Raw genomic sequence first — 10,106 nt, 5'->3', positions numbered from 1 at the left:
ATTAACTATATCTACAATTTCATGTAAGTCGAGTTTAAATCTCAGAATACGAATAGCAGCAGCAGCTTATACAAAATTAAACATTAAAAACAACTGAAAGAGCAACTGTCATGTTTTCTATTTAAGTTTACTTGTGAATGTCGTGAATAATCACATGGGAGTAACGTAAATAGAACCACGACGGAGCTTATGTTTCAGTAACACCAGTTGCTAAGTTGTTATATATTTACGTCTTTCCAGAATTTCAAGATAATATAGATGATATGTATTGACGGGTGTTTTGTCGATCTTCGTTTATTCATTCTCGCCAATTTTACTATTAAAAAATGTGTATAACAATAATAATTTGCTTTGGTCATCAACTGGTATTAGGAAATTGTACTCAAGACCCATTCCTTGGGATCCTGAATGTCTGAACAATTTGGTCGGCAGCTGGAACAATCTGCCATGATGGTCAAACCACAGCTCTCAGCTGTTCAAAATTATTCGTTGAATTTTGATCAAACAAATCGTGGCGTGGTTGAAGGTGTCATATAATCAGGTTGGTCTCTACGAAGGAATTCTACCCAAAATGCACCTCCACTTCCAGACACCTCCAACCACGCCACCATGAACCAGACACAACGAGACGAAACAGCACCAATATATTTTCACACACCCTGGGTAACCCATACACCTCGCAGGGTGACTAATTACCTCCGCCAGATTCTGTTCCCCCAAGCCACACCCCCAGCTGCAGCCAGCTTTCCCAAGCCTGACCCAGCCACACCCCCGGCCAGATTCAGCCACCTCAAGCCATACCCATAACTAGATCCATCTTCTTCAATCCACACCTGCAGTCTGATCCGGTTGCATCAAGCCACACCCAAGTCTGATTCAGCTGCCCCAAGCCACATCCCCCAGTTTAATCCAGCCTGATGCAGCTACCTTGAGCCATTCTTTCATCCTGATCTAGCCACACCTCAGTCTGATTCAGCTGTTCCACGCCACATCCCCAACCTGACTCAACCACATCCCTCAGCGTGATCCAGCTGCCTAAACCATACCATCGTCAGTCAGACTTGGCCTACCAAAATACGACACACCTTCATCTCCGACTCGAGTCATGCTGTAAAATAATGTTATTGTGTTTTTTCAAGATCAAATATTCACACCTAGCTCTCGCCACAGTGTCTTGGTGAGTGTTTCTTGACGCATTGACTTATACAGTTATTCACAAGTGTTTATTCAGGTGTTGTGTTACTAATGCTTTGAGATGTTTCCTCATTTGACCTCTTGTGCTGGGACCCTCTTCTGTTTTCTGTGGATTTCATTTGTGTTTCTTGCTCTTTTACACAATGCTTCTCCTCTGATTGTTTCTCTACCTCATGCTTTAAAGTTCTGATAGTCTTATGATTTTTTATGATTGTTCCTTTTTCTGTCTGTTGTATTCTTTCACACAATACTCCTCTTCACCTTTATTCTGTTTCTTCTTCTCCTCTCTCCGTTCTTGTCAGATGGCAGCCTCGTTTCTTTCTCCTCGCTTGGCGACCTTTCCCAGCTCTGTTATCCCTTCCATTGCATTTTTATGTAAATTCTCTTGAATCCCTCTAAGCTTGCTTTTCCATTGCGTCTATATCGGTAATGCGGGCTTTTATTATTTTCCTACTTTTTAAACCTATTCTTTTATATGCGCCTATTCATGGTTTAATTCTTCCTGTTTCTCCTTGTCTTGTCTGCTGTTCGTGTTTGTTTGATTGCTTCTTTGTTGGTTTTTGTTGTAGTCGGTATGTAAGTTTTAGTTGTTAAATTGTTGAATTGAGAACACTAGGCTGTATCGACTGTACACTTGGCGGTACTTCAGCGCTACATAGACTGTAAACTTGGCGGTACTTCAGCGCTTCATAGACTGTACATTTGGCGGTACTTCAGCGCTACATAGACTGTACATTTGGCGGTACTTCAGCGCTACATAGACTGTACATTTGGCGGTACTTCAGCGCTACATAGACTGTACACTTGGCGGTACTTCAGCGCTACATAGACTGTACATTTGGCGGTACTTCAGCGCTACATAGACTGTACATTTAGCGGTACTTCAGCGCTACATAGACTGTACACTTGGCGGTACTTCAGCGCTACATAGACTGTACACATGGCGGTACTTCAGCGCTACATAATAACCTGTAAACTTGGCGGTATTTCAGCGCTACATTGACTGTACACTTAGCGGTACTTCAGCGCTACATAGACTGCACTCTTGGCGGTACTTCAGCGCTACATAGACTGTACACTTGGCGGTACTTCAGCGCTTCATGGACTGTACATTTAGCGGTACTTCAGCGCTACATAGACTGCACTCTTGGCGGTACTTCAGCGCTTCATAGACTGTACATTTGGCGGTACTTCAGCGCTACATAGACTGTACACTTGGCGGTACTTCAGCGCTTCATAGACTGTACATTTGGCGGTATTTCAGCGCTACATAGACTGTACATTTGGCGGTACTTCAGCGCTACATAGACTGTACACATGGCGGTACTTCAGCGCTTCATAGACTGTACATTTGGCGGTACTTCAGCGCTACATAGACTGTACATTTGGCGGTACTTCAGCGCTACATAGACTGTACACATGGCGGTACTTCAGCGCTACATAATAACCTGTAAACTTGGCGGTATTTCAGCGCTACATTGACTGTACACTTAGCGGTACTTCAGCGCTACATAGACTGCACTCTTGGCGGTACTTCAGCGCTACATAGACTGTACACTTGGCGGTACTTCAGCGCTTCATGGACTGTACATTTAGCGGTACTTCAGCGCTACATAGACTGCACTCTTGGCGGTACTTCAGCGCTACATAGACTGTACATTTAGCGGTACTTCAGCGCTACATAGACTGTACACTTGGCGGTACTTCAGCGCTACATAGACTGTACATTTAGCGGTACTTCAGCGCTACATAGACTGTACATTTAGCGGTACTTCTGCGCTACATAGACTGTACACTTGGCGGTACTTCAGCGCTACATAGACTGTACATTTAGCGGTACTTCAGCGCTACATAGACTGTACATTTAGCGGTACTTCTGCGCTACATAGACTGTACACTTGGCGGTACTTCAGCGCTACATAGACTGTACATTTAGCGGTACTTCAGCGCTACATAGACTGTACATTTAGCGGTACTTCTGCGCTACATAGACTGTACACTTGGCGGTACTTCAGCACTACATTGACTGTACAATTTGATGTATCTTGTACTAATGGTTTGTGTTTCTATTAAGATCGTTGTCGTTGCGTGATTCTGCGTTGGTTCTCCGTTATTGGGCGTCTCTTGTCCGTTATTGGTCGTCTCTTGACCGTTATTGGGCGTCTCTTATCCGTTTTTGGATGTATCTTGTCCTTCTTGGGCGTCTCTTACAGGTTGCTTGCTTTCGGATTTGCTCCATTGAGGACTGCTCTCAAAATTAAGAGTCCTTTCTTAAAGGTAGTTCTTTATTAGCTCCAAAATGGAGTCTTGAGATGCTTAGTGCTTAAAGCTTTTCTACTAATCCAGAGTGCCAGAGCCGACCAAAGGCTCATGTTATGTCTAGAGCAACAACACAGCTCATCTTGGACTCATCCAGGGACTGATGCCACTTAGTGGTGAGATTTAGCAAAAAGATCAGCAGCCGATCGCACTTTTCTAAAACGATACTGTCCATCACATAGTAGCCGATGATGGCCAAAACAAAAATTTAATTTGCTGAGAGATTAATGTTTCGAGATTTTTACCAGTAATGGAGAGCGGTGACACTGGTCTGTAGTTACCAACCGCTGAGCGGCTCTTCTTTTTGTGTACTGGGACAACATCTGCCTGCTTCCAAAAGGAGGGCCAAATTCCTTGAGTTAGGCAGAGGTGTATAAGAGGAGCCAACAGGCTGGCAAAACTGCATAGTAGTCTTAGACTGATCTTACCTGGCTTTACCTGTGTCAAAGATGTTATATAATTGAAGAACGTCAGCCTGCTGTATAACCATCGTTTGGAACAAGATGTGGAGGTTGTCGATGAGGATCTTGGCAACAAAATGATTTGCCAGTAGAAGAGCCTTCTCCTGATTGGCGGTTATAGCTGTTCTATCCTCCCGGTTTAGAGGTGGGATTTTGTCCTTGGATGAATATCTCTTCATCCAGATTTTGGATTTAACTCTTCCACTTGTAAGTTTTCTTGGAGTTTCTGATTCCCATCTTGATACTGCCCACTTCTGCAGCTTTTTCTGTGTACCACAAGATTGTGTGTGAATGTTCCTATTATGAGCCGAGGGATGTTCTTTAAAGCTCCTTCGGGGACTTGTTTTTGACCTCGGCTGCCATCCGGAAGTGATATTCAAACCAAGGATGATCAGTAGGCTTGGTTACATGTCCAGGTAAGGTATATGCCTCTCTCTCTCTCTCTCTCTCTCTCTCTCTCTCTCTCTCTCTCTCTCTCTCTCTCTCTCTCTCTCTCTCTCTCTCTCTCTCTCTCTCTCTCTCTTTCTCACACTTTCTCACACGTTCTCTCTCTCTCTCTCTCTCTCTCTCTCTCTCTCTCTCTCTCTCTCTCTCTCTCTCTCTCTCTCTCTCTCTCTCTCTCTCTCTCTCTCTCTCTCTCTCTATCTCTTTCTCACACTCTCTCTCTCTCTCTCTCTCTCTCTCTCTTTCTCTCTCTCTCTCTCTCTCTCTCTCTCTCTCTCTCTCTCTCTCTCTCTCTCTCTCTCTCTCTCTCTCTCTCTCTCTCTCTCTCTCTCTCTCTCTCTCTCGCTCTCTCGCTCTCTCCCTCTCTCCCTCTCTCCCTCTCTCCCTCCCTCCCTCCCTCTCTTCCCTCACACCACCGCTCAGTCCCTCCCACTGCTCTCCTACCCTAGCTAATACTTCCCCTCTCCTTGCGCGCTGACTCCCCTCACTCCCTTCCCTCCCCCAATAACGTAGCGGGGCTCAGAGGGAGAGAGGCGGCGGGAGGTGGCTCAGTGTGCGGTGCAGGGCGGTCGAGGTGAGGTCGCTTGTCCTCCCACCAGCGACAGACGGCCCCTCAGCTGCGACAAGCGGTCCTATTGCGTACTCTAACTCTCTCCGAATCGGTTCTTCTTCACTCCTGCTGCTGCTCCTCCTCCTTCTCCTCTTCTACACCATCTATTTTCCTCTTCGACCCTAGCGCCTGTGATCCAGCGGGACTTGATACATCGTATCTGCAGGCGACTACAGCTCCAGCACCCACACGAACACACTCACGCTACCGGCGGATCGCAAGTCAAGGAAATCCATCAAGATCAGCAGCACAGCAGGAGTCGTCCTCTCGGTGTCGCGGGTGAGAAACCTTAGAGACTGATGCGCTCATTTGTCCCCCACTCGCTACTGATTTGCTTGGTGGGCTAAGGGTCCCCCCCGGCTCTGAACGTTACTCCCCCTGTTCACATAAACGTCTCGTCGGCCCGGGGTAGGCTAAAGTTGTACTGTAGATGTTCATGTATTCTGACCTCTGTCCTACTAGCAGAAATTACCACTGTCTTCTTTAGAGTCTGTTTTTCATTGTGAGAAGTAATACACCTCGACATGCTAGAAAGATAATAATCACTGTTGCATTGCCCTATATTTTGAGAATCTTTATACTCCTTTGTTCTTATAAATCAGTTGTAAAAAGTAATTAACACAATATTATATATATATATATATATATATCTAAATTTATGAATAAGGTTAATATGAAGTAGGTTTGCGCTGAGACTCTTCAACCCTCTGTATACCATCCCGTCAACCTTCGCCCATCTGATGTTTGCAACTTTCCGCGACCGAACAGTAAAGACACACGGCGATAGAGAAACCGTCTATTGGAAACACAATCTTTAGACTCCATGTGATACGCAAATACCTCAACAAACTCCTAACAAGCAGTTCCAGATCATCTTTACCCAAGAAATACACAACACAAAAACTTGCTTGCACCCCCAAAGACTGTCCAGATACCAAAAAACACATTTGTTTAGGCTGAAAACTATTCTGTAGAAAGATTTTATATAGGGTCAAAGTAGACAAAAGCTTGTATTTGCTGTAATAGCTGACTACAGTCATACAGACACTTTATAAATCCCCCCCGAAAAGCATAATCTAGAGTTCCGTCAAGTCCGTAGCGTTGAAACAGGGAGTGCCTGAAGAGAACTGTATGAATATCGCGAATTCCGTAAGAGATCGAATACTGTACATCAAGGACTCCCCTTGGATGTTGCACGACGGCAAGCACGCGGCGTTCCTCGTCAAGACAACGTAATGTTTTAGAACGAACGAAGTCTTCGCGAAGTATGCAAACTGTTCTAGACTGCCCGACAACCGAGAGACCGAGGGTTTGAACACACTGAAGTACCGACCCGACCTCCTCCACGGGTCTCCTTCACCCTCATCTTCAAGCACAGGTAAATATTTGGGTCTTCTAGTAGCTCAGTGATTGACTGTTTTGTTTACCTGCCCTGGCTTTGTTTATCTTTTCCCGGTGGGTTTTGTTGTCCTTCTTGTGTTATATTTTCTAATGTGTTGATATTTTGTTAATTTTTAAGGCAAACGCTTATCTAAAAGTAATTGTTTGGCACTGTTCTTGGTCGTTGTGAATGTGAAGGGTTTGGGTAAAGCCATGTTGAAACAGTGATTTCTTCAGATGTATTCGTTCGTTGTCAGAGCTTAGTATACGTTCTCAGAATATCCGGTTTTGTTCCTGTATTGTTTATGTGAGTTAAAATTCATCTTCATCTTGTATTCTGTGAAAAGTTTCCTATTCTCATTTATCTTTGTACAATTTTATGATACCATTTTTGTGTCATTGATTTTGGGTTTAAATGACAAAAAAAGGTGAGTTAGTTCTCTTTTTCTCGAGTTCGATCTTAATGTAGCTTCGTGTGTTCGGCTTTGCATTCTGAAATTGTCAAAGAATGGAATTTTACGTTTTACTTGTTTTGATATGTAAACGGTTATTGATGTGTGTCATGTCAGTGTCATGAGTCGTGTAACAGTGTCACGCCTCTGTTATTTCAGCATTTTGTAAATGTCAGTAAATTTTCAGTATTTTGTAAATTTCAGTAAATTTTCAGTATTTTGTAAATTTCAGTAAATTTTCAGTATTTTGTTTCCTCTCGTGACTAGGTAAGATGTATCTTTTGTTCTCCCCGTGTTAAGCAGGTAAGAAGGGAAGAGAACTTTCAGGGGAAAAGCGCCAAGCCATTACAACTATATAGCATATGGAAGGGATCAGGGAAAATGAGTTGGGATAGGACTGAGGGGGAGGGGGCGGAAGGAATGGTGCCCAACCACTTAGACGGTCGGGGATTGAACGCCGACCTGCATAAAGCGAGACCGTCGCTCTACCATCCAGCCCAAGTGATTGGGGAAAACAGGTAAGAACGTAACGAAATGTATGTATATATATATATATATATATATATATATATATATATATATATATATATATATATATATATATATATATATATATATATATATATATATGACAGTGACGAACAATGTGACAATTAGACCACGAAGAAAGGATTAAGACAGGAATTTCCTTAAGTGCTTTCGTATTTATTAATACAGCCTCAGAAGGATGAATTTACAGTTCAGTGGTGTGGATATATAGGCAGGAAAGAGGTGAGGTGAGGTACAATGTCTTTATGAGATAATTTGATATTAATAAGTTATTAGTGAGATAAATGTGTAACAATGATGCTACTCAAATCGCCCTTTAACTGATCAATCAAAAATGGATCTAATTTATACAAACCACAGTATAATTTAAATCCATTTGCGATCTAAATTATAATCTTCACCCATTTATTTTAGGGTTAAGATTATTTTTAATTAAAAAAATATGTTTTAAATTATAATCTTAACCCATATTAATATTTCCTTATATTTAATATTTCTTAGTTTATAATCATTCGTAAAAGTTAATCTTTTACTGTTTTTTAAATTAGTATACAAGATAAGTGAATTTATCACTTACCGAAAATTGCATTGCAATCAACGAAAAGTTAAAATTGCGTGTATTTTAATACAGAAACGAAAGGAATAAGTATATATATATATATATATATATATATATATATATATATATATATAGTAAATATTATATATATATATATATATTAATAATAATAATGTTAAAAATGTTTAAAATAAAGACATGAGAGGACAACATTCAAACTATAACGTGTGTGTGTGTATATTTTTGTATGTGTGTGCGCGCGTGAAGACGTCTAAAGAGTTACAGACGACCAGGATAAAACAGACAAGCGCTGCTCCACACCAAGAGATCTCAAGGAACACAAGAGTCATATATGCCGGAGTAGGGCCCCTGGGAGCCTTCTCGGGCGGTTTACGCTCTAAGATGTGTACTCACCTAGTAGTGCTTGCGGGGTTGAGCTTTGGCTCTTTGGTCCCGCCTCTCAACTGTCAATCAACTGGTGTACAGGTTCCTGAGACCACTGGGCTCTATCATATCTACATTTGAAACTGTGTATGGCGTCAGCCTCCACCACATTACTGCCTAATGCATTCTATTTGTTAACTACTCTGACACTGAAAAAAAATCTTTCTAATGTCTCTGTGGCTCATTTGGGTACTACGTTTCTACCTGTGTCCCCTTGTTAGTGTTACACCCGTGGTAAAGAGTTTGTCTTTGTCCACCCTGCCAATTCCCCTGAGTATTTCGTAGGTGGTTATCCCCTTACTCTTCACTTTCCCAGGGTCGTGAGGTTTAGCTCCCTCAGCCTTTCCTCGTAGCTCATACCTCACAGTTCAGGTACCAGTCTGGTGGCATACGTCTGAATCTTCTCTAACTTTGTCTTGTGTTTAACTAGGTATGGACTCCAGGCTGGAGCTACATATTCCGGGATTGGTCTGACATAAGTGGTATACAAGGTCCTGAACGATTCCTTACACAAGTTTCTGAAGGCGGTTCTTATGTTGGCCAGTCTAGCATATGCCGCTGATAATATAATTTTGATGTGGGCTTTTGGAACAGGTTCGGTGTGATATCAACCCCCAGATCTTTCTCTCTATTTGACTCCTGCAAGATTGCACCTCCCAGATGGTACCTTGTGTTCAGCCTTCTGCTCCCTTCGCCTAATTTCATTACTTAGCACTTTCCTGGGTTGAACTTTAGCAGCCATTTTCTAGACCATTCCTCCAGTTTATCCAGGTCGTCCTAGACAAACTGGAGGAATGTGTGTGTGTGTGTGTGTGTGTGTGTGTGTGTGTGTGTGTGTGTGTGTGTGTGTGTGTGTGTGTGTGTGTGTGTGTGTGTGTGTGTGTGTGTGTGTGTGTGTGTGTGTGTGTGTGTGTGTGTGTGTGTATGTGTGTATAAAATGTTTTGAGACGAAGACTTGAACAGTCAAAAACGTTTAACTCCTTTCTCATTTCATTGGTTTTTCGGATATCTATATGAGGCAATAGGTCCATACGTGGATAATAATAGCATAAGATTGTGGATATTAACAATTATTTGTGAGACAAATATGTATCAATGATCCTACTCAAATCGCCCTCAAATACAGAATATATATATATATATATATATATATATATATATATATATATATATATATATATATATATATATATATATATATATATATATATTATATGTTAATGTATATTATAGGTTTGTCTATAATCAGGCCTAAGATAGCTTAGCTTATGTGTTTGAATATGTTGGCTATTAATTGTATTAGCAGTACGTGAGTAAAGCATTTAGAGGGTTGAACACAGGAAGAGGGCGAAGCAATGTCAAGTGCGAGCATAATCTGTTGGAAAAACTAACGAGCATTTTTTCAGTGTTTATGAGGACGGAATATTATGCACATATTGTCACCACCCTTGAGACTAAATAAGGTTCTTCTCCCCACAGTGTAAAGAAATGATAATAAATCGGCCTTGCCAACAGATGTCTAGGGGTATAATTACATCACTGCATAAAATGGAGAACAATATATTTATGCTAAGGGGGACAACCATAACAACAATTAAATGTATAAACAATAGCCAGAAATATTCTTCAACATGCAATATCATAGAATGAAATTAATTATTGAGACATGAGCAATATCACCAGAACATGGAGTA

The 10,106-nt window shown here is 41.7% G+C and overlaps 1 long non-coding RNA gene across 1 annotated transcript in view; it reads left to right on the top strand.

Annotated features, from left to right (window-relative positions):
- The first annotated feature begins 4,987 nt into the window (after positions 1-4,987).
- The window catches only part of LOC138350253 (uncharacterized), a 232,758-nt gene continuing 227,639 nt past the window's right edge, over positions 4,988-10,106 (top strand). The window contains exon 1 of the long non-coding RNA XR_011222020.1: positions 4,988-6,406. This is a non-coding gene — a long non-coding RNA (uncharacterized lncRNA). The remainder of the gene's footprint in view (positions 6,407-10,106) is intronic.

The sequence above is a fragment of the Procambarus clarkii genome, chromosome 44 (assembly GCF_040958095.1).
Source record: "Procambarus clarkii isolate CNS0578487 chromosome 44, FALCON_Pclarkii_2.0, whole genome shotgun sequence".
Lineage (NCBI taxonomy): Eukaryota > Metazoa > Arthropoda > Malacostraca > Decapoda > Cambaridae > Procambarus > Procambarus clarkii.
Note: the sequence above shows the minus strand (reverse complement) of the source record. Positions and strands in the feature narration are given on the sequence as shown.